At 44.8% G+C, this 27,859-nt stretch overlaps 1 long non-coding RNA gene across 1 annotated transcript in view; it reads left to right on the top strand.

Moving 5' to 3' along the window:
• Positions 1 to 27,859, top strand: part of LOC111557339 — a 243,063-nt gene that overhangs the window by 80,485 nt on the left and 134,719 nt on the right. The gene's annotated exons all lie outside the window — the stretch shown is intronic.

The raw sequence follows: 27,859 nt of genomic DNA, 5'->3' as shown, positions 1-27,859 counted from the left end.
AATATTGTTTGTTTTGGGCCATTATGCTGTAGGAGTTCTTTATATATTTTGAAAATTAATCCTTTATCAGATGGGTAATACACGGTTTACAAGTATTTTCTCCCTTTCACGCTGTCAGTTGTTTCCTTTGCTGTGCAGAAGCTTTTCTGGTTCGATATCATCCCACTTGTCTATTTTTGCTTTTGGCAGCTGTGCTTTTCACGTCATATCCATGAACTCATTGTCAAGACCTGTGCATGAAGCTTCCCCCTGTTTTCCTCTGGGAGTTCTATAGTTTCAGGTCTTAGGTCTGTCTTTAATCCATTTTCAGTTTATTTTTCTGTGTAAGATAAGGGCCCAGTTTCATTCTTTTGCATGTGGATATCCAGTTTTCTCAACACCATTTGTTGAAGAGACTATTCTTTTCCATTATATATTCTTGGTAACGTTGTTGAAGTAACATGTTGCACCCCTCAAGGTCGTTTGTTTGAGGGGAACTGAAAGGTCTATATCAGCTCCAACAAGACCAGGTCATGATGGTTCAGAATTTTCTAGAACAGTCTTTGCTAGAGATTTATCCTAGCAAAATGGTGACTTATAAAATGGATATATATATATATATATATATCCACAAGGATCTTTATAGTAACATTATAGAAAATAGTAGACTTCTAAGGCAAATCAGAAGATTTTTGTTGTATTCATTGTGGAAATACCACCCAATATAACAATGTATATAATTAAAAATTTCTTGCACAGAATATGCACCGGCACTGTGCCTCAGTGGTGATTACAGGGTCAACAGAAATAGCAATGCAGTCGATCTCTGGGTGCTGGACAATAGGTGATTTTTATACGTTCTTTATAAATTTCTGTATTTTTTAAATCTTCTACAGTGAACATTCATTATATTTCTTTTATATTATTTTACCTTTCAAAATAAAAGTGAGTCTTTTCAACTGACTGTAGTTACTAGTTAATGAAAAGCTGCCAGTGTGTTTTACAATTACTGGGTTCATTGGGTGGCTCACACCATACCTCTACTTTGACTTTTCTTTTTGCTGCAGAACACCTGTTGGTAGTTTATACAAAGAGGTCGTGTGGGTAGTTAAAAAAAAGCCTATTAGCTTTTGTGTATTTAAAATGTCTTTATTTCATCTTTACTCTTTAATGATCATTTAGCAGACTGTATAGTTTTTACTGCATTTTCCTTCAGCATTTTGAAGATATTCTGTTGTGTTCTGGCATCCATTGTTGTGTTGAAAGAGCAAGGTAGGTTAAATGAGCATATTTAATGAATATATTTTTGTGGGTAATCTCTCTATTTCTCTCTGGTAGCTTTGATGATTTTATCTTTAATATTCTGCAGTTTCATTATGCTGTGTCTAAGTGGGGATGTATCTTTTTTTTACTCTGCTTGGCACTTGTACACTTCCAATCTGAGGGTTCATTATCTCTCATCAATTCTTAGCTATTTCCTCTTTGAATGTTGCCTTGATATCAGTTCCTCAGTTCTCTTCTAAGAAGTCTGATTACACGTATGCTTTAATCTTCTGATCCATCTTTTATAGTTTTTATTTTTTTATTTTGCAATTGAGGTAAAATTTATATACGGAGAAATGCAAAGACCTTAAGCATACAATTTGGGAAACATATGCACCTGTGTATCTACAACCCTAGTTAAGATTTAGAACGTTTCCATCACTAGGAACATTCCTTTATGCCCCCTTCCAGTCAATTCCCACCTCTCATAGACATTTTTTCTGACTTTTTCCATCCTGTATTAGTTTTCCTGCTCTTGAACTTCTTATAAATGCAATCATGTAAAATACAGTTTTGTGCCTGGTCTCTTGCACTCAAAATATTTTTGTGATTCAACCATGTTGTTGTACGTACCAATAGCTCATTACTTTTTTCTGGCAGAGTACTATTCCGTTGTAGAAAAATACCAAATTTTGTTTAATCTGTTTTTCTGAATTATCTGGGGGGAGTGGGGTCTGTTCTACTGACTGCCTTTTTTCTTGAATTTAGTCACACAAAATAAGGGGAAAAGTCACTGAAATCAACACTGTGTTACTTCTATGTCTCAATTCTGCACTGTTACCCCCTGTTAGTACCCAACATTCCTCTCTTACCCCACTCTTGGGTCTCTCCATTCATCTGCCCTGTCACTAGCTGGGAAGAAATATGATTGCATCATTCACTCATATTAACCACTGGGGAGTGTGGTAGATAGATAGAATAATGCCTTCCCCCACACGTCCTAAATCCTAAAACCTATGCATGTGCTCCCTTATATGGTGAAAAGAACTTAGCAGATATGATTATTTAACGGATTTTTGAAGATTAGCCTGTATGAATGGGGTGGGCCCAATAGAACCAAAGGGTTTTTGTAAGAGGGGGTTGGAGGATCAAAGGCGGAATAGGAGACGTGACGAAGAAAGCAGAGTCAGAAAAGGTGATGTGATGATGAATGCAGAAAGAGAGAGAGAGAGACAGACAGACAGAAAGAGAGACAGAGATTAGAAGATGCTTTGCTGCAGCTTTCAAAATGGAGGAAGACAGTCATGAGTCAAGGAATGCAGGCAGTCTCTAGAAAGTAGAAAAATCGAGGGACAAAAAAATCCTTTCCTGGAGCCTCCAGAAAGAATGCAGCCCCACTGACTTATCTTAGACTTTTGGCCTGTAGATCTGGGAGAAAATAAGTTTATGTTGTTCTAAGCCAAAAGTTTTTGATTATTTGTTACAGCAGCAATAGGAAACTGGTCTGGGGACTGAAGGTTTGGCCTCGCTTCTAGGTTGAAAATCTAGAATGTGCTCAAAGGATAAAGGCATTACTTAGCTCAAATGCATGATTCTGTCATGGTGGGATTTCAGCCACGCAAGGGGCTGCATGCCTCGTTTCCAAGGCCAGTCTGCTCCAGGGATGTTTGTCATGTGTCCTAACGCCTTCACTTACTTCTCCTACCACAATGCCGCTGCCTCGGGGTAACCTTGTCTGAGAAGGCTGCCTCCACAATGCTATTGAGCTGGGAAGTTACTGGCACTAGAGTAGGTTTTAATGTATTTGAGGACAGATACAGTGAAGGAAACCAGGTGTAAAAATATGAGAGGTTCTCGGCTTCCATGCTGGAGGCCTTACGAGGCCCTGGGCTCCTTCGAGCAGATGCCGGGCTGGTGGAAGGAGGCACCCAGGGAGGCCTGGCCCAGTGAGGTCTGCCCTTCAGTCCTATACCGCTGGTGAGGTCACGTGGCTGCTCCTGAAACAGACTGTACGAAGGAAAAGTTGCAGTAAGAAACAAAGGTGATTTTGCTTCCGATTCTTCAGAGGTAGCAATATGTCAGCAGCCCCCAGAGAGGCTGGAAGTAAATGAATCAGTGCTAGAAAGTGAAGGATACCATCCGCACGGAATGGCGAAAAGGACTCCTGAACAGTATCTTCATTGATTTTTCCTGTAATTGACACGGCATCTTGGTTTGCCTTCAGGCTTCAGGAGGAGAAAACGGGGAGCCCATGTGCACAGCTTCCTTGGGTTGGAATTTACTAAAAAAAATCCCCCTGAATGAGCTTCTCTTCTCCATAATTGCCTCTTTCTCTTTGTGTCTTCTTTCTACCACCTCCCTTCCCATCCCTCTGCTTGCTTCCTTAACTTCTCCCTCCCTCCCCTCCCCTCCTCCCCTCTGTCTGTTTCCTTCTCTCTCTCTCTCTCTCTCTCTCTCATTTCTTTTCATACAAATTAGAACTTCGAGAACACATACCACAGAATGGGTAACCAATTTTTGCTGGACGCGACGTTGAGGACTTGAGAAAGAAAAAATATAGCACATTCCATCTTTCATGTCTGGTTAAGTCTCGTTGGGTCAGAAGCTCTCTGTCCCTCTCTTTGTCTCTGTCTCTAGCTCTAGCTCTCTCCACATATACCTGGCACTCACAGTTGCCGTATCTGAGAACTGCCCTCTGGTGTAGGATGCAGGAGAATGCCCAGGCTTCCTTCACAGGCCCCACCTCACAGGGATGGAAAGATCAGCTCCTCACCTCCTGCCCTGCTGTGTTGCTGGTTATGTGTTTCACAGCCAGGAAGAGCAGAGGTCAGCCAGATAATTTTCAGAAGAGTCTCCTGAAATGAATCCCTCGGTAGGGCCAGCCTGGTAGCTGCAGTGGAGTGTTCTTCCTGGCTCGAAGCTGGCTTTAAAAAGCCTGGGAGCAAAAAAAAAAGGATCTCCTAACCCAGAGGGAAGAGCTTCTGGAAAATTTGTCAGCAGTTGGGAGGTATCCAAGGAAAACAGAATTCAGTGCTGGGGAAGGCAGATTGTTTGAGAATCTCTGTTGGTACCTGGCGTGTTTGCCTAAGTGCTCAGAGAGGTGGGAGAGCATCTCAGACAGTGTAGCATAAAGATGTTCCATCAGGCCAAAAGCTAGTCTTGGCACTGGAGTGATTCAAAATCCCTTAGCAGCTTAAAAATGAACCTGAGGGTTTTGTTGTTGTTGTTTTTTAAGAGTTGGCTTCAGATTTGCCTTTGCAAACCACGTTCGTTCATTCAACAAATATTTATAAAATTCCTACTATGTGCTAGGTACCGTGTTTTATGTTATGACTATAACAGTCGGCAACAAATCAGATGGAATGTCTTCTTTTACATGAAAATATAAAACTACCAGCATGACATATGCCATGGAGAAGAGGAGGTGGGGGCACAGGCGGAATAATGGGAGGACTGGCTTAGTCAGAGAAGCCAGGACACAACTCCCTGAGGATGTGGTGATTCAGTGCTAGAGCTAAAAATCTTCAGGAAGAGTAGGAGTTACTCAGGGGGAAGAGAGTGGGAGAGGTCCAAGGAAAAAGAGAAGGCATATGCAAAGGCCCTGTGGCATGTTGGTTTCAAGGAACTAAATGAACCCTGAACCAGTTGGCCAATGCTGAGGGTAGGGAGAATGGTAAGAAGTGAAATTGGAGAGTCAGACTAAGGGCCAGACTGTGTTGAGGATTTTAGTCTTTATCTCAAAAGCATTTGGAGGTTTTTTTTTTTTTTTTAGCAGCTTTAACGTGTGTGTGTGTGTGTGTGTGTGTGTGTGTGTGTGTGTATGAGAGAGAGAGAGAGACAGAGAGACAGAGAGAGACAGAGAGAGAAATATCAGGAAAAGTCAATGGAGAGCCAATAGTGGGGAAAGGTAATCCAGTTACAAGGCAGTGATCGAAGACATAGCTGGTATTGGCTGGGACTAGGGTGGAGGTAGAGAGAAGTGGATGGAGTCTATCGGTTATTTTGGGTGACGGGTTAGATGAGAATGGGCAGGCGAAAGCAGTTAATGATTCCTGGGTTTCCAGCCTGAGCAACCCTATGTGTGGATAGTGTTGCCATTTGATGATGCAGAGAACCATAGAGAAGGAGCAGATTTGGGATGGGCATGAATTCGGTATTAATCATGTTGGGTTTGAGGTGTCGTTGAAAAATATAAATGGAGATTTAAGGTGAACTTCCCCATGACTCCTCCTGCCTGATTGAGAGCTACTGCCTGAAACAATTTCATTTGACACCCCCCCCCCAATATGTAAGTGGGAAGAGCAAGTTTTATCATCCTCACCTTTAGAGGAGAAAACTGAGGCTCAGAGTGGCTAAGCTGCTTACCCAAGGTCACACAGGCAGAAATTTGCAGAAATGGGGTCAGCTTAATTATTTTGACTCCTAATGTGGGTCCCCTTTTACCGCACTGCTTTCCAACCAAGGCATCTCAATAATGACGTGCTTCCTGGCACTTTGCAAACTGCTGGGAGAAGATGTTTGACAAAAAGGGGCTTCTGCCTTGGTGGCCCTGTGGTCTGCCTACAAATGAGACTGATGCCTCAGAGCATCTTAAGGTCTAGTGACAGAAACTGATTGTGTCAAAATGCTTTTGTGTGTGGTCATGGTTAGAGGGTCAGATATGGCACTCAACATTCAGAATTCAACTGAGAGGACTAACATTTATTGTTGACTCATTCATTCTTTGCAACAGCTCTGTGGCATTGTGGAGGTGGGTATCGTGACCCCTTTTTTATGGACAAGTAAACCGAGGAACCTGTATTAGAAAGTGGCCAAGCTGGGATTGAAACTTAGGTTGGTTTGATGGTAAGATCATGCCCCTTGAAAGAAGCCTCCCTGATTCCTCATGGGAAGGGGGGCTGAACCAAATGGCCTTGAAGGGACCTTCTAATGCTCCCATTTAATTATCTGAATCGTGGAAACAGTGTTAGGGGAAAAATAACACTGAACATGATCCTAATGTGAACAGTCTATTGCTTTATGTTATTTTTTCTTGAATACCAAGGGTCACCTCTGTAGATGCACGGAATACTAATGCTCATTTTTGCCTGATCTCATAAGAAAAAAATCAAGTTCCAAATAAAGCAATAAAACAATTCTTATGGAGCTGTCTCAATAAGGAGAAATGGGTCTATTCTACTTATTTCTCCTTTTTAGCAGACCGTTTTCAGCTTGGGAGGGAGATCGGATTTTTTGGATATGGGGGGAAGATTCAGAAGTGAAAAAGTTTAGAAGTGGCTTAAGAAACCAGAAGCAGGACAGATACCAGGCAGGCCCTTTGCATGGGGGAGAGTTTTGCTAGCCCCCTCTCCCTTCCTGTGGGGGCTTCCTCTGCCCTTTTGTCTCACCTGACTGTGTCCCCTGATCCCCCTCCCCCAAGACACACTCAGTGCCCTACATCAGTGCATTGCCACCCCAGCCACACAGCAGAATTGCCTGGCGGGGGTGGGGGAGCGGGACTTGAGAAAACGTGCCGATGCTGGGCAGAATCCCAGACCCATTACTTCGACTTTTAGCACTGGGATTGGGTGATTGTGATGTCTCACCACACAGCTGCAAACCATGGGCCCGGGCCATGGGGTTTGTGCGCAAAAGCCTTCTTGGGATTTTTGGGAATGGCTAATTTAAGAGTAACCCGTAGGCGAGGTGACCCAGGAAGAATTCCAGAGAGGTAGAGGGACCTGCACATGGCTGACGAGGTGGGTGGAGGTCATGCCAATGTCAGCAGGGATGCGGGGCAGCAGTCAGCGACAGCTCAAGGAGAGAAGGAGGGAGAGAGGCTGGAGAGGAGGGAACCCTGGGTCCAACCATTAGTTCAGTTGGAGCCACTTTTAAGAAGTCTGAAGTGTGAGGGTCAGGGACTAGAGAGTCTATGTTTCTCTTTCAAGTAACTTGAGGGCAAAAGGAAACCATTCTAGAAGCAGTAGCATGTTGTGGACAAGGTGAAGGGAAAACTTTTTGTTAGAGTGGGAACTTGAGCCTGGTTGTACATTGCAGTCAGCACCAGCAAGGGGGGAGGGGCCGTGACAGTGACCGACAAAGCTTCCCCTTCCTTCCCAGGCTGGGATCTGATTTGTTCTCATTCTCGTTACTTCTCTGTGCCTCAGTTTCCACGTCTATCAAGTGGGGGTAATAATAACAGCTGCTCCAAAGGCTGTGGAGAGCGGAGAGCCTGGCACATAGTAAGCGTGATAGGGTATATGCTTGCCATCGTGATGTCTCCATCCTCCCCTCCCACTGCTCCCCTCCCCCCCTCCCCCTCCTCCCCCTCCTCCTCTTTCCTCTCCATCTTCTCTCTCCCCCTCCTCCCCCTCTCCTCCTCCTCCTCTTTCCTCTCCATCTTCTCTCTCCCCCTCCACCTCCCTTCTTCTCTATCACATTCTTCTGTCTGCATTGTCTCTCCCTCTCTCCCTTTCCCAGCCACATCCACCTGGGAGCGTGGCCTGAGAAACTGGCGTCACAGCCCGCTCCCAGCCTGGATGGATGGTCTGGGTCTGCTGCAGAATGGAGGACTGCTTAACTCCTTTGCCTTGAACTCTGGCTTTTTGATTATTTCCTTTAAAGTCTCCAATAGCTGTGCGGGTTTGTCATAGAGATCTATACTTGGTCCTCACAACATATGGCGCCATGAGAAAACTCTCCGTGTGCCAAAGTGAGGAGGAAGGCTCATCTCCACAACCGTTCATAAAACAGGTGTTTTAAATGTGGGTAATGGCACCCCCAATCCCTTGTCAGCCTGTCCGTTCCTGAGTTTGTCCCTGAGTGTGGGGCTGTGGAACGAGACAAAGACTGGGCATCAGATGACTTTGGTCCAGCCCTTGTTCTATCAGCAAGCAGCTGTGTGACCCCAGACTAGTGTCTTCACATCTCTGGTCCAAGTGATTTCCTATGAGGGTGCTGGACTTCAGTTCTTTTATTTTTTAATTTTTAAAAAATGTTTATTTATTTATTTATTAAACATTAAAATGTTTAATGTTTATTTATTTATTTTAAATATGAAATTTATTGTCAAATTGGTTTCCATACAACACCCAGTGCTCATCCCAACAGGTGCCCTCCTCAATACCCATCACCCACCCTCCCCTCTCTCCCACCCCCCATCAACCCTCAGTTTGTTCTCAATGTTTATTTAGTTTTGAGACAGACAGAGACAGAGCTTGAGTGGCGGAGGGGCAGAGAGAGAGGGAGACACAGAATCCGAAGCAGGCTCCAGGCTCTGAGCTGTCAGCACAGAGCCTGATGCGGGGCTCGAACCCACGGACGGTGAGATCATGACCTGAGCCGAAGTCGGACGCTCAACCGACTGAGCCACCCAGGTGCCCCGAAAATGTTTATTTTTGAGAGAGAAACAGAGCACGAACAGGGGAGGGGCAGAGAGAGAGGGAGACACAGAATCTGAAGCAGGCTCCAGGGAGCCCCATGTAGGGCTCAAACCCATGGACCGTGAGGTCATGACCTGAGCCGAAGTCAGATGCTTAACTGACTGAGCCACGCAGGCGCCCCTGGACATCAGTTCTGATGGCTGACCCCCACTTGTTGGCCTTCCCAGGGCCACTGCCTGCTATTATTGCCAGTTACCCCAGGGGTAAGGGGGCCTCACTCACATCGGTCTGCTAGAGATTGCTCAACAAAGCCAGTGTCGGTCACGAGAGGAAGCTGCTGAGGAAAGACAGGACAGGGATTTTAGGGGATCCCAGAAAGCCTGGCTGTGTCCCCAGGAGGACCCCTTTCTCAACAAGGAAACCCATTCTTTGCACCTGATTCCTTTTGATCCAAAGCCAGGGTCTGCAGGAGCGAGGGAGGCATCTTATTTCAAGGACTTCATGTCTCAGCACAAGTAAATGTCAGATGTTTTCTGGAGACCACCAAGGCCTTAAGGGCAAGGTGTGCAGAGTAGGGAGGGTAGCAGACCACCAAGGAGAGAAGGAGGCAAAGGACTCTCTTATCTCATAGTTGGCGTTGGGGTTGGGGCATGTCACATGCGTTAGCCATGCTGTGACTGTAACTATTATTTTTCATTACCATTCTGAGTAGTGTGGTCTGGTGGTTCAGAGTGGTTTGGACGTGGACGGAGCTGGGTGTTCGGTCCCAAAACAGCTTACTGGCTGAATGACCTTATACAGCTTATTAAAGTACTGCTCTGTGCCTCAGTTTCCATATCCTAGTCTTCCTTGCAGTAACAATACCAGCCGTTTGAGTGGCCCTCTCCATGGACTGGGACTGTTATGCACTCACCCAGTCCTCAGTTTACAGACCGGGAAACCGAAGCTCAGAGAGATTATGTGACATGGAAAGTCACACGGTGAATCAATGTCAGAGCTGGGGTGCAAACCCGAGCAGGCTAACTCCAGTCTCTACTCTTTGCTGTTATGCCTTGTTGTCTCCCTAAAGTCTTGGCATTGATGTCAGGTCATCCTTGCCCATCATGTCACAGTCATTTGCCAACCCCAGAGTCATCCCCCCCCAACCCCCATTTTTTGAAGACTTTCCCTCCTGGCTGGCTGTCACCCTTGCCAATATTCCTGCCGAAATTCTTGGTAGGTGATACTTTCTTATCTCAGCCTACCTGCTCCTTGACTTCCTCCTTCCAGTTCATCTTGCCTTCCACCCAACCATCCTCTCAAGTCATAACCTTGGCTGCCGTTACCAGTCCTTCCATTCCAGTCATCTCGCTTCTATACTCTGCACGTCACATCTAGTCTGTTCCCTCTCTCTGTTCCCCAAACCTAACAACTCATCCTTGCTTGCTACCTCCAAGTGCACTGAGCCTACCACTTTCTCGCTGTCCTTCTCCCACTCGGTGGCCACACTCCTTCCTTACCCATCTTGAGTTCTGTGGCCCATCATTATATTTACATTCTCACCTACATGCTCCCCTTGCTGGGTTCTCCCTCAAAAGTCCAACTCTGATCAAGTCCAGCTGTCCTCTTGCCGTGAAACTGCACCATCAGAGCTGAATGGGACCAGAGAAATACGCACAGCCACACTGACTATTCTTGCCTTGAATTCACCACCACTAACTTCCAGCGGACAATTCTACTGCGTATCTCAGATCTGCTCACACTTTCACATTTGGCTAATTTCTACTTTCTCTCTCTTCAAACCTTCCCCATATTTACTACCAGTTCATGATCTTGGTTTGAGATTTCGCGGGGAAGATAGAAGCCATCGGAAGAGAAGCCCATTCACCTACCAACGTCTGTGCCCAGTGTTAAAAGAAGATGTGGTTTATATATTTAATAGAATACTACTTGGCAATGAGAAAGAATGAAATCCTGCCATTTGCAACAACATGGGTGGAACTGGAGGGTATTATGCTAAGTGAAATAAGTCAGTCAGAGAAAGACAGATATCATATGTTTTCACTCATATGTGGGACTTGAGAAACCTAACAGAAGACCATGGGGGAAGGGAAGGGGAAAAATAGTTTCAAACAGAGAGGGAGGCAAACCATAAGAGACTCTTAAATACAGAGAACAAACTGAGAGTGAACGGGGGGAGGCAGGGGAGAGGGGAAAAGGATGATGGACAATTGAGGAGGGCGCTTGTTGGGATGAGCACTGGGTGTTATATGCAAGCAGCGAATCACAGGAATCTACCCCCAAAACCAAGAGCACACTGTATACACTGTATGTTAGCCAACTTGACAATAAATTATGTTAAAAAAAATCAAATGCAAAATGGAGACTGGTCTTGAAAATTTCTTCAGGAGACAAAGCCATTTAAGCCACGTAAGCAAAATTAAACCTAGCTTATGAACATAAGCGAAACTTAACTTAGGTTATTTCTTGTAAACGCCCCTGATCGTCGTAAAAGAAACTTGGTCATCTTCCTAAAATGGTTTGAGGTACTCATACTCTAATGAACCCCCTGCTGATCAGAAACCCCAATTATAATAACCACTCATTGTAAAGGTTAAACAACTACTTCCTCATTTTCACTTTATAAGATACCCTGTAGAGAAACCGGAGTCATGTTTCTAAAATGGTATCAGACCCTCACTTTTAACCAATTCCTGGCCACCTGGAACCCCCATTGTAATAACCGATTATCATAAAAGTTAAACAACTCCCCTGTTTTCTCTTTATCAGACAATCTATAATGTCTTGGTCCTGAGTTTCATGTCAGTTTTTTTTTAATGTTTATTTTTGAGACAGAGAGAGACAGAGCATGAATGAGGGAGGGTCAGAGAGAGAGGAAGACACGGAATCTGAAGCAGGCTCCAGGCTCTGAGCCGTCAGCCCAGAGCCCGACGCGGGGCTCAAACTCACAGACCGCGAGATCATGACCTGAGCCGAAGTCGGAAGCTCAACCCACTGAGCCACCCAGGCGCCCCTCATGTCAGTTTTGAATTTAACAGCACCTCATTTTTGAACTGTTCTTCTATGCACACTAAACTCTATCTAAATACTATGTTATTGACCTGGTGGTTCCAATTTTGCTGTTTCTGGATTTTCAACACCAGAAAGTTCTGCCTTCCCTTCTTTTGCTATTTATAAGCAATCTCTGCTCCTTTCAGTCCAGAATCTCAGCTTTTGCATGGGATTCCTTCTTCTCTACTCAAGGACATAGTTCCTGAAATTATCCTTCTCTCTTGGAAATTATTAAAATTTCCCCTCCTGTGTAGACCATTTCCATCATCATGTAAACATGCTGTAATTTCTCACATCCTTAATACAGCACAGACTCTCTTGAGCGTCTCTAGCTATTGCCTCATCTTTGGGCCCTTTTTATGGCAAAAACTCTGAAAGGCTCTCTGCTCTTGCTGTATCCAATTGCTATCCTCCAATCTCCAATCCAAAATAATAAAGATTTTGTACCCAACAATCCAAAAGTATTGTTCTCATTAAGATTACTGATGGCTTGGGGTGCCTAGGTGGCTCAGTCGGTTGGGCGTCCGACTTCGGCTCAGGTCACGATCTCACGGTTCGTGAGTTCAAGTCCCGCGTCGGGCTCTGGGCTGACAGCTCAGAGCCTGGAGCCTGCCTCAGAATCTGTGTCTCCTTCTCTCTCTGCTCCTCCCCCACTCATGCTGTCTCTCTCTCCTTCAAAAATAAATAAAAACATTTAAAAAAGAAAAGGATTACTACTGATGGCTTCCATGTTGCTAAAACCAATGAGCAATTCTTAGTCCCCATTTGCTACAGCACTGAAGTGTAGCCTGTATACTCAGTGTGCCCCTCTCTCTTCTTTATCCTTCTCCTCTTTCCTTGAGTCTTCAACACAGCACTCTTCTAGCTTCTCTCTTGCTTTGTGGTTGACACCTCCTCAGAATCCTTTGCTATTGTCCTCATCTCCCCAGGTCCAATACCCAGTCCTTGGATCTCTTATCTTTTCTATCTTCTCTCAATCCCTTGATCATCTTATGTAGGTCCCTGGCTCTAAATATCATCTATATGCTGATGACTCATTAATTTCTATTTCTAGCCCAATTGTCATTCCTGAACTCCAGAACCATAAGGTCAATAGCCACCGCAACACCTCTGCTTGCCACCTTCAAAACTGAACTCCTGGAAGTCACATAGTCTGATGGTGTTGAGGGTGATTACTAAATGCCTTCTGATGGGTATTTTTGAGTTCTAAGACTCTTGGTTTTGGTTTCCACACATAGTCATGAGAACTGGTTGATGAGAAATAATTTAGACAATCAACCTGTTGGCTGTTGAGACTCAGTGTACTTGATTGTGTTTACATCTAATGCCTGTCTTCATGAGTCAGTACTACTGGCATTCATTTGGCTGCTTCTTTGATGAAAACTTTCATGAGTCTGCTGGTTGGTCTTTCTGGACAGGAAAAGAAATTTGAGGCAAGCAGAACTCTTCGTTATTTTCATTGCTCTACAGAAGCCAGTCCACAGCTGTCTGGATCTCTGATCTCTAGCACCTAGAACACAAGGGTGGCCCTTGTGAAGGAAAAGGGCCTGGGTCAGAGGCACAGCTAGATAAGCTTCCTTTCTCCAGGTTACCTGGGTGGCCCTGGGAACCTACACAGACTGTGGCCTTAAAATATGCTGTGGAGGTAGTTCAGGGCAACTAATTTGGGTACCCCAGAGGGGAAAGAGTATATAGCAAATTAACAAATGAAACCAGAACCAAGAGCAGAAGCCAGCTTGCAGGCTGAGTGGTCATGGACGTTCCCATTCTGGGACACAGTCATGTTAATTCCAATTGGAATTCTAAAAAAAAAGATCAGAGAAAGGCTGGTCCTAATATTACTTGTGTTCCCCCATTGACAGCTTTGAGGCCAGGAGCTATATCTTATTCATCTAGCAAGGTACCCAGCCTACAGTGGTGCTCAGAAAATCTGTAAAGAATGAGTAAATTATTCAGAACCGCATCTCTGTCAAGGAGCTAGAGAAAGTGGGGGCTTTGGGTGCTCATTTAAAAGGGAGTGTTTGGGATGCAGAGGTATTGTCTTTGTGAAGCCAGTTTTAGGGAGGGGTGGTTACAGATCTGAAGGTATTTGTAAAAGCCTATTTAGCTGGGGCCTGTTTGTGTGCTGGGGTGTGAAACTCTATGAATGTATTATCAGCAGGACCTTGGATGGGTTCGTGTGATTTGCTTTGGCCAGAAACAGACTCCTTCTTCACACATTCCCTGGGGGAAGAGAGACCAATAGGACCACCTGCTACTCTAATGATCCACACACACACACACACCCCAATTAATGGGAGAGATGTTTTGGTCTTTAAAGGAACAGACTCAGCTTGCTCTAAAGGTGCAAGATCCAAAGTGGTAGACATTAGCCACATGTAACTGTTAGCACTGGAATTATGGCTACTCCAAATTGCGATATGCCGTGAGTATAAATGAATCGCCAGGTATTTAAGATTTGGTACAAACAAAATAACGTAAAATCTCTCATTAGTAATTTTTATGTTGATTATACAATGAAATGATAACATTTTGGATATATTGGGTTAAATAAAGTCTTTGAATTACAGTTATTATAACTATTATTTTCAAAAATTTTTAATGTTTATTTTTGAGAGAGAGAGAGAGAGAGAGAGAGAGAGACAGAGCACAAGCAGGGGAGGGGCAGAGAGAGAGGGAGACCCAGAATCTGAAGCAGGCTCCAGGCTTTGAGCTGTCAGTACAGAGCCCAACACGGGGCCCGAATTCACAAACTGTCATCAGATCATGACCTGAGCCGAAGTCGAACACCTTCGACTCGAAGACCGAGCCACCCAGGAGCCCCTATAACTATTATTTTTTAATGGGGCTACGTAGAATGTAAAATTATAGAAGTGGCTCACATTATGTTTCTATTACATAGTGCTTCTCTAAAAGATATTGTGTCAGGGGACCATTTCTAGAATGCTTGTATTTCATTTAGGTCTTGAAGAAATTTTAAGAGGAAAATAGAATCCTGCATGGAAAAAGTGCCGATACCTGACACTACAAGGTATCTTTAGCAAAAAAGGGTGGAACTGTTGGCCTCAAACCACTCCTGGTTTTCTCTGTATTGGATCTTGTGCTCTGAGGATTCAGGTGTCAATTTCACCATCATTTCAGCTGGTAAAGAAAATACAGTAATGGTGGCTAACAGTAGTGAGATGGGAACTTGGTCCAACTATTCTGTTCTCTTCTGTTCTATTACTGAGAACTTGCTATGTGCCTTAGGCTGTCCTAATTACTTTATCTACATTTGCATTAATGAAGTAGACACCTGAGTATCCCCGTTTTACAAGTGAGCAGAAAGACAGGTGGCACACAAAAGGATCAAGACAGTGGAAGTTACAAGAGGTGAAGGGTGAGGGGCAGAGGGTAGTCACAGGTTATTCCTGGTTTGACCAGTGGGTGAATGCTAGACCCATGTCCTGGTTGGGGTGGCAGGAGGGGCCAGTTTCCTTGGCATCTTTCCAGCAGATGCCTGGCAGAATGCCTTGTACATAGCTTGTGTTCATTAAACATTTGTTGATTCACCACCTGAGCCCTCTCCCTTCGCCCTCATTTTAATCATGCCCCTTCCTTGTTCCCATTACCTCTTCCCACAAAAACTGCTCCATGTTATTGGTGTGTGGTGGACAAAGGATGGCCATTAGAGTCAGATGGACTCAGGTTTGGAACTAAGTCCCGCCACTTAGTGGCTGAGTAACTGGGAGAAAGGTGAGGCTCTGTCCTCCCTCATAAGATGGGGGTACCTAATGCCTACCTCACAGGCTGTAATGAGCGTTCAATGACATGGTGAATGTCCAAGCATACGGAAGGTGCTAGTGAATATTAGCTAGTGTCATTATTTGTCCTTTTCTTGTGGCCACCTCTCTATTTTCCTGATCTCACTTCCTGGAGGAGAGGGAGAAACTGATGCCTAGGAGACTAAGGTTAAGAAGAGAGTGACCTTGGGGCACCCGGGTTGCTTAGTTCGTTGGACATCTGATTCTTGATTTCGGCTCAGGTCATGAGTTCAGGGTTCGTGAGTTCAAGCCCCGCATTGGGCTCCGTGCTGACAGTGTGGAATCTGCTTGAGATTCTCTCTCCCTCTCTCTCTGTCTGCCCCTCCCCTGCTCGTGCACGCTTTCTCTTTCAAAATAAATAAATAAACTTAAAAAAAAAAAAGAAAGGGTGTGACCTCCATGCTTAGGTCCACTCTGATTAAATATATATATGTGTAATTAGTGATATACATAGGGCAGCTGCCCTTTGGAAGCTGGTGATATGCTTTGCATGAGCAAATAGCAAACAGTAGAAACCGTGTCAACAATGTGGTTTCAAATGTGGTCTTCCTCTGGTCTCTGTTGTCATGGTCCTATGCCCAGCCATGTGGCACAGGACAGGGAAGCCAACTGAGGATCCTTTCTTTCATTAGAGGTGGAGTGCACATGCTGGGACAGACCCCAGCCTAGGGCTACCAGACCTAGCTCTGGCACTCAGGTGTAAGGGGCTTTGAACAAATCCGTTTTCCTCTCTCTGGTCTTGGTGTCCTCTGTCCTCATCTGTCTAACTAGGGGATTGGGTCTGATGGTCTCAGCTCCTGAGCTCCTTGATAGGAACTCCAGAAGGTAGAGACTGTATCTTGTTTGTAGCTGGGTCCCTTGTGCCTTTCACAGTATCTGGCATATAGTAAGTACTCAATAAATGCTTGTTGAATAAGTGATTGCTCCTTAGCAGTTTCAGCTGTGACCCCCTGCTAAATAGCTGGTGCTGGCCCTAAAACCTCTTTTGGAAGAGAGGAGTAATAAGGGGACTTCACAGACATCCGAGTTGCTTAGGGCAAGCTGAGGGCTTCTAATCATTTTTCATCTTTCTCATCCCTGTGCTCTGTACATACTCTTCCTGAATCTACACATTGCATAAAATAGTTAAAAAGAGGGGTAATTGTAAAACTAGTTAATTCAAAAATGCCTGAGTGCATTGAAAACAATGGTTAGGATATTTAAACGTAATTACATGTTTGTTGAAGGTTAAACATAAACATATTTAGTTTATTTTTCGTTTAGTAAGCAAAACAAAACAAACATCGACAACAAAACTACCTTATTTGGATTCAAGAGAAGGAGCCCAACCAACGCTTAATGAATTGTGTCAGTTTGCATACATGGAGCATCTAACGTGACGGCTGAATTGTCATGGGCTGTGATTACTTCGGTCGGCAGACCCGAGGGAGAGAGAGAGAGAGAGAGAGAGAGAGAGAGAGAGAGAGAGAGAGATTTCCTTCTCAGCAACTCGCAGACCCCCTCGACATGCTTGCCCCTTGAGGTGGGCAAGAGCAGCTGAGAGGACCCACGTATTTTATTTGTGAAGTCCATTAATCTAATCCCTCAACCAAGACAATGCCTGCAGACCATTCCCCTGGCCATTTGGGAGACAGCGGGTTCCTGGAATCCTCCTCCTTGAAGAGGAAATGGTGCACGTGGGGGGACCACTGGGTCCCGGGAAGTGCTCAGCGTGTACTCAGCACCCGGTGAGTAATAAATAGTCATTAATAACTTACGAGTAAAGGTGCATCGTATCCAGAGCACAAAAAAGAGGGACGCTGTGCTTGAAATTATGAGCTGGCTCATGTACAGTGAGAATGGAAAAAGGGTGGCAGGTGGGTGCTGAGCTCAGACCTCGTGAGCAGACAGGCATAACTCAACAACGGGGGCGCAGACAAAACAGGGCCTCGGCCTGAGGGAGAACCACAGAACAGCCTGGGGCTCGCAGGCGGCTCTCCAGCTGTCCCTTGTGTCACCTAGTCTCCTGGCTCTTTGCAATAGCTCTTTACACACACGCACACGCACACGCACACGCACACACGCATGCACTACGAAGACTTGCACAGATCAGGGCAGTAAGATACACAGAGCATCACAAAGGAATCACACAAATGGAAGGGACGTCATCCTAATAGGAAGATCTGCATCCTAACCCCACTCATTTTACTGTCTTGGCCACTTTAATCCTTTCTCCTTTACAAAATGCTTCCCTCCGAAAGCCCAAGAGAGATCGCTTCCCTCCTTCCTCCTTTGCAGGCTCTCAGGGTACGCTCTGGGCACTGCCAGGCCGGGCCGGCTGCCCCAGTTCTGGTGCTGCGCCCTGGGTGCTGCAGGTGCCCAGCGGTGTCATTCTGCCTCAGGCATCAACAGAACCGCCCTCTGGGAGGCGGTGGTGCTTCCACTGCTGCACAAAACTTAGTTCCACATCTCTTTTGTTCTGAGTCAAAACAAGTCCCTGCTCTGGGCATCGGATAAACACTTCTCAGCGGTGGGGGGAATGGGAGTGCGCGGAGAGGCTGCAACAGCGTGATTTTCTGTTTAGTTACAATTCTGTAACTAGATTTGCTGAGTCTGCCAGAGAGAGGCAGGCTGGGTCCGGGGGGCTTGGAGTCTGGGGACCTGACTTCTAGCCCCCCGCCAGCGTGCACAGTAGCAGCCTAAGTGGCATTGAGCCAGCCTTATTGCCTCAGCTTCCTCATTGTTAAGTGAGAAGGATGGTCCAGGTCGTGCCACTGCCCCTGAGAGATGCTGTGTGAAAACCGGGCTCCAGAATCGATGGAGTTGACTATGCAGTCCACTCTGGTATCAGCCAACAAATTGCACTTGGTTTTGATCTCAAAATATATTAACACAGTCCTTGCAGGCGATCCTGTGAGGCCGGTGCTATTGTTATTCTTCTTTTACAGATGAAGTACAGAGAGGCTAAGGGACGTGCTCAAGGTCACACACCCAGTAAGGGGCAAAACTGGGGCTCAAGGCGAGACTTGCCTCCAAGTCTGTGCTTTTAACCACTGTGACCGCTCTGTGCACATGCGGTAGTCAGGCAGGACTCTGAGAAGTTTTGCAGGAAACAAACAGGTAACCATCCCAGCAGTCCCCAGACTGGCTTGACCCTCAGGAAGCAGCAGAGTGTGATGACTGAGAGCAGAATCCAGCGTTAGATGTAGCTGAGCTTACATCTTTCCCTTCCCCTTAAAATCGCAATGACTTTGGGAGGCGCCTGGGTGGCTCAGCCGGTTAAGCATCCGACTTGGGTTCAGGTCACAGTCTCACAGTTTGTGGGTTTAAGCCCCGCATCAGGCTGTCGGCGCAGAGCCCGCTTCGGATCCTCTGTCTTCCTCTCCCTCTGCCCCTCCCCTGCTCTCTCTTTCTCTCTGTCCCTCTCTCAAAAATAAATAAACATAAAAAAAATTGAAAAAAAATTGCAATGACTTTGGACAGGTGCTCAACCTCTATAAGCATTAGTTTCCTCTCTGTGAAATGGGGAGGAGGAGGATGATGATAAGGTTTTCAGGAGGATTAAAAGAACCAGGTCATGGCTCTTGCATGATGCCAGCCTTTTTTTTAAATATATATTTTTTCAACGTTTATTTATTTTTGGGACAGAGAGAGACAGAGCATGAACGGGGGAGGGGCAGAGAGAGAGGGAGACACAGAATCGGAAACAGGCTCCAGGCTCTGAGCCATCAGCCCAGAGCCCGACGCGGGGCTCGAACTCACGGACCGCGAGATCGTGACCTGCCTGAAGTCGGACACCTAACCGACTGCGCCACCCAGGCGCCCCTCATGATGCCAGCCTTATTCTGTGGATGCCCGCTTTTACTCCAGTTACCTACCTAGGCATAGAGAAAGAGATGGGTACATACTATAGAGAAATGTGTATCTATGTATTAGGTATGCAGACGTCAATAGAGAGACATAGGTAGATATATATTATAAAGATATATATTTATAATTTATATGTAGTTAGTAGATACACATATACACACAAAAACAAACCACGCACACATGTATATGCACATCCCAGTGAGAGTTTGTGGAACCAATATTTCTGAAATACATTTTGGGCAATGTTGGTCTTATAATCTCTAGGGTCCTCTTCCTTTCCCCCATTTTAATTTTTAATTTTTAATTCTTGAATTTGTAGGATCTTGTGGGTGCATATGTGGGCTTCCTGAGTGGAGAGAACTCACGTGCATGGGACTTGACATCTGGGGAGGCCTTGCAGATCATGGTGTCATACTCGCTTATTTCACGGAGAGCTGAGGTCCAGGGAGGTTCCAGTGACCCCTCTAAAGCCACTATCCATGTGCCTTCTTTGAAAAACAGTGTAAAATATATGAATTCGTAGGTATGGGTTATGGGACAGCACCTCATCACCTCTCTTGCCCTGGGATGGGCGGGACTTCAGTCCCCATGAGCCTTTTGAGCACATTCCCAACAGCCTCAGGTAGAATGCTCTGGGCCTTCCTGAAAACCCACTCACATGGTTCTCATAGGGTAGCTAGGGACCCGTAGGCCCCTCCGTTCCAACCGGTCCTCTTGGTCTCTCTAATTTGCATCAGGAATGTGAACATTCCCTAATATCTGAGTAATATTTAAGGAAGGGGTGGCAAACTCTTTGGCCTCTCTGGCCAGCCACATAATGAAGATGGCTGTTGGGCCCTGAGACACTTTGTGGGGTTGCCACCGTGGCATCGGGGGAGCACAGACGCTCCTTGAAGTCATTCCAGTCCCCAAAGCCCACAGTGCTGACCACCCAGGCGGGCCTCTGCCTGGATTGAGCTTTGCCGGTTTACAGTTTGTCATCACCGCTTGAGTAGTCTCAAGCACCTTGCTGTTGGGGTCTCCTTCCTCCCTCCCTGCCTCCCTCGTCTTCGTACCCCATGTCCCTCTGGTGTGACCGGCTTCCTGTACGTTCACAGTCTGCTGTGCTGGGTCCCTCCTCTGGCCTTTGTCCTCTGTGGCTGACTTTCCACCGAAGTTTTGTGTGCCTCTTTCATTGTTGTTGCTAGAAAGTGGCCGACCCGCCAGAGACCCTAGCTCTCATCCCCTTCTCAGCCAGGTGGGTCAGTGACCTGACTTCACTTTCTTGGCAGGATGTGGAGGAAGAAGTGAGGTGAGCCACCTGCCGTCCTGAACTACATACACCTTCCGTGTGATCCTGGCCCACCTCTCCCCTATTTGCTGGGTGAATGTTGAATTTGAGGAGCTTTGAAGGGCATGTGGTGAAGATAAGGGAATCAGCCTCGTGGGACCCTAAGTGCCCACGTGGAGGAGCGTTCTCCCTGATGCCCAGTGTTCTGCATGTGAGCAAGAAATACGCTTCTGTTGTGTCAGGGCGCTGATATTTCAGAGTGATTTGTTACTGTAGCTAGTGTTCCCCTCATACATATTCCTATTTCCTCCACTAGTGATATTCCCCCCCACCCCCGCCCTGTGTCTGGATCTCAGTGCGCCACGCCCTCTGCATTTGTGCAGCTCCCATTGTCACACTCAGGCAGTCCCCACTTCACTACAAGTGAGCTTGTAGCGCTAATTGAAGAGGACAGAGACCTTGTTCTGTACTCATTCTGCATCTCCCAAAATGCCTAGCGTCAAGCCCGGCAAACAGTAGGCACTCAATCAATACTTGTTGATCGATTTGAGAGAGGCTGGAATGATCCGTATCAAACTCCAAGCATCATCTGGGAGCTTGCTGATTAAACAGATGAATCTTGCAGTCTTTCTTTACCGCCACCAAGCTGGCCTTTGCTGAGCGGGGAGGCTCTAAGCTGCAGAACCCTCCCTGCCGACCAGTTCCTGGCTGACGTCCCAGGATCCAGGGTGCTCCAGGCCTCTTTCAGATGGCCAGGGCATCCATCAAATGACCTGTCAACTGAAGGTTATTCTTTGTTCTCTCTGCTCTTCCTGCTTAACAACAACCTCCCCCCCCCACCCCCCCAAACTCCATGGTAGACCCCTTTCTGTAGGTTCCTGTTTCTCTGTCTGGAGAAGAGTGCAATAGAAGTATCTTCCAATTATTGTGCCTGTATTTTAACACAGAAAAAATGTATTTATGTGATAAAGTCTCATAGAAGTGTCCGGGCAAGAGGCCTGAGAAGCCCAGATGCAGGATTAGGCATTTTAAACATTTAGTTCGTACACTTTGAACTGGGTGTTTCTGTTCTAATTCTGCAGCCACTGACCCATTAGTGAAAAGTTTGGGCATTCTGGGCAGTTGCCACCGTGGTGATCAAAGCTGTCTTAGAACCATTACATTTTGTTTTATTCACTTTTCTTCATTACTTTTTGTAGTACAAGTAACATGTTTAAAGAAAAACAAGAGAGTAGGGATAGGCAAGCCAAAAATCAACATCACACAAATTTCCACGAGTCAAGGATAACTCTGAATATTTTGGCGTACATCTTTTCCAGACTTTCCAAAGCCAAACTATAAATTTCTTATAGTTCCCATACAGTCTACAGACTGTATACTGTTGTGTGAGTTTGTTTTTGCTTCATGTTTTTCTACCTTAAATATAAACAGTATCATTTAAAATGACTTCATGTGGTTTCATGTATAGAAACCATAGTTCAGGAAACTATTATTATCTATCGCTGGAGCTTTAAGTGTTTTCCTGTTTGTTTTGTTTTGCTATTATAAATTATTTGATGGACATTCTTGTATATAAACCCTTGCCTGCTTGTGTGATTGTTTCCTTAGGATAAATTCATAGAAATGGAATTGTGGGGTCAAAGCGAATGTAGATTTTAAAGGTGTTTGATACCTGTGGCCAGAAAGGTCACAGCAATTTACCCTCCCTCCAGTATTCCAGCTAGTTTTAAGCTCATCTGCTCAAATCGGTTTGTGTATGTGGATACCAACAAGGGAGGGGTGGGATGGGGGAAAAAATTGGAACAGTTAACGTATTTTTCAAAGCTGTTTATCTGAATTCAGTCTGTTCTGGTTGAATTCTCCTGCTCTTTAACACAGACTTGTGGGTTTAGATACTGTTCTCGTCCGATGCAGGGTTTGCAAAACATCTTGAAGTGGCACATTTGCATGAGTATAAAGGAGATGCAAACGCAGTGTGTTCTGGAGAGTTCTGTGTTCTGGTGGGTATATCAGGGGAGGTGTGTATGTTCATCCTGGAGGTCATAGTGGCTGTTGTTTCCGTAGGAAAAAAAGAAGCAGAAGAAGAAACCTGCTTTTGAGATGCTCAGGCACGAGAAAAAGCAAGGTGAAGTGTGGTCTGCTTTATCTTGCCAGGAACGACGCAGGGAATACTGCGTTTGGGAAACTGGCTTTTTAGTGTGTGCTGATGTATTAAAATTCTTTTCCTTAATGGGTCAAAAAAAGTCTTTCACCGTGAAAAATGGAAACAGTTAATATCTCCCCCTCCACCCTCCCTGCCATGCTCTCTTCTCTCGCATGCCTTTTTACTCCCACGCTGCCAGGCTCGCTGCCGGGCAGTAAGAGGGATGGTCAGCATCTGCAGGGGGCACATACCCTGTGCTGCAGGGAGCACCTTCACCGGTGGACAAGACCCTTCAAGGTCACATGTCGTGATTAGCTTTCTCTCCTGAGGAATGAAAGGGGTTGTCTGATTCATGAATCACTGAGCAAGATTGCTTCTGGAAGTGGGGCACTAGCTAGCTGTCTTGTGCAGAAGAACAGGGGACGTTTCTTCTGGTTAAGCACCATCCTGGCTGGTCCAGTCAATCATCCAGATTGTACTTCTCCAGAAAGAGTTTTCAGACAGTGCCATGTAAGGGGAAGAGAACAGGACTTGATTAGGAGTCCTGGCTGTGCCAATGACTGCCCCAGTCATTTAACTATACTGAATCGCAGAGTCTTTTTTTTTCCCTGTTAAATCAATCAAACCTTATTTTTTTAAATATAATTTATTGTCAGATAGTTTCCATACAACACCCAGTGCTCATCCCAACAAGTGCCCTCCTCAATGTCCATCACCCACTTTCCCCTCTTCCCCCACCCCCCATCAACCCTCAGTTTTTTCTCAGTACCCAAAGTCTCTTATGGTTTGCCTCCCTCCCTCTCTGTAACTTCTTTTTTTCCCCCCTCCCCCTCCCCCATGGTCTTCTGTTAAGTTTCTCAAGATCCACATATGAGTGAAAACATATGGTATCTGTCTCTCTCTGACTTATTTCACTTAGCATAATGCCCTCCAATTCCACCCACGTTGCTGCAAATGGCCAGATTTCATCCTTTCTTATTGCCAAGTAGTATTCCATTGTATATATAAACCACATCTTCTTTATCAATTCGTCAGTTGATGGACATTTAGGCTCTTCCCATAATTTGGCTATTGTTGAGAGTGCTGCTATAAACATTGGGGTACATGTGCCCCTATGCATCAGCACTCCTGTATCCCTTGGGTAAATTCCTATTGTTGGGTCATAGGGTAGTTTTATTTTTAATTTTTTGAGGAACCTCCACACTGTTTTCCAGAACGGCTGCACCAGTTTGCATTCCCATCGACAGTGCAAGAGGGTTCCCGTTTCTCCACATCCTCGCCGGCATCTATAGTCTCCTGGTTTGTTCATTTTAGCCATTCTGACCAGTGTGAGGTGGTATCTCAGTGTGGCTTTGATTTGTATGTCCCTGATGATGAGTGACGTTGAGCATCTTTTCATGTGTCTGCTGGCCGTCTGGATGTCGTCTTTGGAAAAGTGTCTATTCATGTCTTCTGCCCATTTCTTCACTGGATTATTTGTTGTTCAGGTGTGGAGTTTGATAAGTTCTTTATAGATTTTGGATACTAGCCCTTTGTCCGATATGTCATTTGCAAATATCTTTTCCCATTCCATCGGTTGCCTTTTAGTTTTGTTGATTGTTTCCTTCGCAGTGCAGAAGCTTTTAATCTTGATGAGGTCCCAATAGTTCATTTTTGCTTTTAATTCCCTTGCCTTTGGAGATGTGTCGAGTAAGAAACTGCTGCAGCTGCGGTCAAAGAGGTTTTTCCCTGCTTTCTCCTCTAGGGTTTTGATGGTTTCCTGTCTCATATTCAGTCCTTTATCCATTTTGAGTTTATTTTTGTGTATGATGTAAGAAAGTGGTCTAGTTTCATTCTTCTGCATGTTGCTGTCCAGTTCTCCCAGCACCATTTGTTAAAGAGACTGTCTTTTTCCACTGGATACTCTTTCCTGCTTTGTCAAAGATTAGTTGGCCATACATTTGCGGGTCCAATTCTGGAGTCTGTATTCTATTCCATTGGTCTATGTGTCTGTTTTTGTGCCAATACCATACTGTTTTGATGATTACAGCTTTGTAGTAGAGGCTAAAGTCTGGGATTGTGATGCCTCCCGCTTTGGTTTTCTTCTTCAATATTACTTTGGTTATTCGAGGTCTTTTGTGGGTCCATACAAATTTTAGGATTGTTTGTGTTAGCTTCGAGAAGAATGCTAGTGCAATTTTGATTGGGATTGCATTGAATGTGTAGATTGCTTTGGGTAGTGTTGGCATTTTAACAATATTTATTCTTACAATCCATGGACATGGAATGTTTTTCTATTTCTTTGTGTCTTCTTCAATTTCCTTCATAAGCTTTCTATAGTTTTCAGCCTACAGATCTTTTACATCTTTGGTTCGGTTTATTCCTAGGTATTTTATGGTTCTTGGTGCAATTGTGAATAGGATCAGTTTCTTTATTTCTCTTTCTGTTGCTTCATCATTAGTGTATAAGAATGCAACGGGTTTCTGTACATTGATTTTGTACCCTACAACTTTGCTGAATTCATGTATCAGATCTAGCAGACTTTTGGTGGAGTCTGTTGGGTTTTCCATGTAGAGTATCATGTCATCTTGAATCGCAGAGTCTTAATGTGTCCAATGGTATTGACAAGGTTGTGAAAATCAGGTGGACTAATCTTCCTAGGCCTGCTGACTGATACATATTTCCTGAATTCCCAGGTAGAAGTTGTTTTTCCTATCACTCCCTTTTTGGTACGATCATGGCACATTGTTTTACATAGTTCTCACCTCACCTGATGAGGACAGTTGACAGAGTTTGTGTTCTCTGCTGGGTTATTGCGTCAGGGTAATGATAGTGGCCATGACAGGAAAACTGCCGAATTTTACAGGTTTAGCCCAATAAAAGTATATTTATCAATCACTTGGAATTGAGGGACCCAGATTCCTTCTGTGTTGTAGCTCTGTCATCCCCTAGCTCCCTGGAATTATATACACCCAGCCAGAAAACAGGATGAATGCATGGAGAATGCACACCTGCTTCTTTGCCATCTTTTGTCATGAGTGACTCATGTTACTTCTGCTCAGAGTTCATTGGTGAGATCAATGGTTCCACCTAGAGGCAAAAGAGACTGAGAACGAGAGCCCATGGCTGTGCAGCTGTGCCAGAGACAACTCTATTCAGTGAAAAGGTAAGTTTTGAGTCTTTAGTGGACAGTTCATTACCTCTTCCACATCTAAGATCTCTGGGAGGGTAGGATCTTGTCCTTTCTATGTCTTGGCACCCTACATCATTTCTTTTTTTTTTAATTTATTTTTTAAATTTACATTTAAGTTAGCACATAGTGCAACAATGATTTCAGGAGTAGATTCCTTAGTGCCCCTCACCCGTTTAGCCCATCCCCCCTCCCACAACCCCTCCAGCAACCCCTGTGTGTTCTCCATATTTAAGAGTCTCTTATGTTTTTGTCCTCCTCCCTGTTTTTTTTTATTATTTTTGCTTCCCTTCCCTTATGTTCATCTGTTTTGTATCTTAAAGTCTTCATATGAGTGAAGTATATAATATTTATTTTTCTCTGACTGACTAATTTTGCTTAGCATAATACCCTCTGGTTTCATCCATGTAGTTGCGAATGGCAAGATTTCCTTCTTTTTGATTGCTGAGTAATACTCCATTATATATATACATATATACATATGGATACATATACATTTAGGATTATATATATATATATATATATATATATATATGCATATCACATCTTCTTTATCCATTCATCTACCGATTGACATTTGGGCTCTTTCCATACTTTGGCTATTGTTGAAAGCGCCGCTATAAACATCGGGGTGTATGTGCCCCTTTGAAACAGCACATGTGTATCCCTTGGATAAATACCTAGGAGTGCAATTGCTGGGTTGTAGGGTAGTTCTATTTTTAATTTTTTTTTTAATTTTTTTCAACGTTTATTTATTTTTGGGACAGAGAGAGACACAGCATGAACGGGGGAGGAGCAGAGAGAGAGGGAGACACAGAATCGGAAACAGGCTCCAGGCTCTGAGCTATCAGCCCAGAGCCCGACACGGGGCTCGAACTCACGGACCGTGAGATCGTGACCTGGCTGAAGTCGGACGCTTAACCGACTGCGCCACCCAGGCGCCCCCTATTTTTAATTTTTTGAGGCACCTCCATACTGTTTTCCAGAGTGGCTGCACCAGTTTGCATTCCCACCAGCAGTGCAAGAGATACTCTTTCTCTGCATTCTTGCCAACATCTGTTGTTGCCTGAGTTGTTAATGTTAGCCATTCTGACAGGTGTGAGGTGGTATCTTATTGTGGTTTTGATTTGTATTTCCCTGATGATGAGTGATGCTGAGCATTTTTTCATGTGTTGGTTGGCCATCTGGATGTCTTCTTTGGAGAGGTGTCTATTCATATCTTCTGCCCATTTATTCACTGGATAGTTTGTTTTTTTGGGTGTTGAGTTTGATAAGTTCTTTATAGATTTTGGATACTAACCCTTTATGTGATATGTCGTTTGCAACCCATTCTGTCAGTTGCCTTTTAGTTTTGCTGATTGTTTCCTTCGCTGTGCAAAAGCTTTTTATTTTGATGATGTCGCAGTAGTTCATGTTTGCTTTTGTTTCCCTTGCCTCTGGAGACGTATTGAGTAAGAAGTTGCTGCGGCCAAGATCAAAGAGTTTTTTGCCTGCTTTCTCCTCGAGGATTTTGATGGCTTCCTGTCTTACATTGAGGTCTTTCCTCCATTTTGAGTTTATTTTTGTGTATGGTGTAAGAAAGTGGCCCAGGTTCATTCTTCTGCATGTCGCTGTCCAGTTTTCCTAGCATCACTTGCTGAAGAGACTGTCTTCATTCCATTGGATATTCTTTCCTGCTTTGTCAGAGATTAGCTGGCCATACGTGTGTGAGTCCATTTCTGGGTTCTCTGTTCTGTTCCATGGATCTGAGTGTCTGTTCTTGTGCCAGTAACATACTGTCTTGATGATTAAGCTTTGTAGTATAGCTTGAAGTGCAGGATTGTGATGCCTCCTGCTTTGGTTTTCTTTTTCAAGATTGCTTTGGCTATTCAGGGTCTTTTCTGGTTCCATACAAATTTTAGGATTATTTGTTCTAGCTCTGTGAAGAATGCTGGTGTTATTTTGATAGGGATTGCATTGAATATGTAGATT

This window comes from Felis catus, chromosome D3 (assembly GCF_018350175.1).
Source record: "Felis catus isolate Fca126 chromosome D3, F.catus_Fca126_mat1.0, whole genome shotgun sequence".
NCBI lineage: Eukaryota > Metazoa > Chordata > Mammalia > Carnivora > Felidae > Felis > Felis catus.
This window is presented reverse-complemented; position numbering and strand designations above follow the sequence as displayed.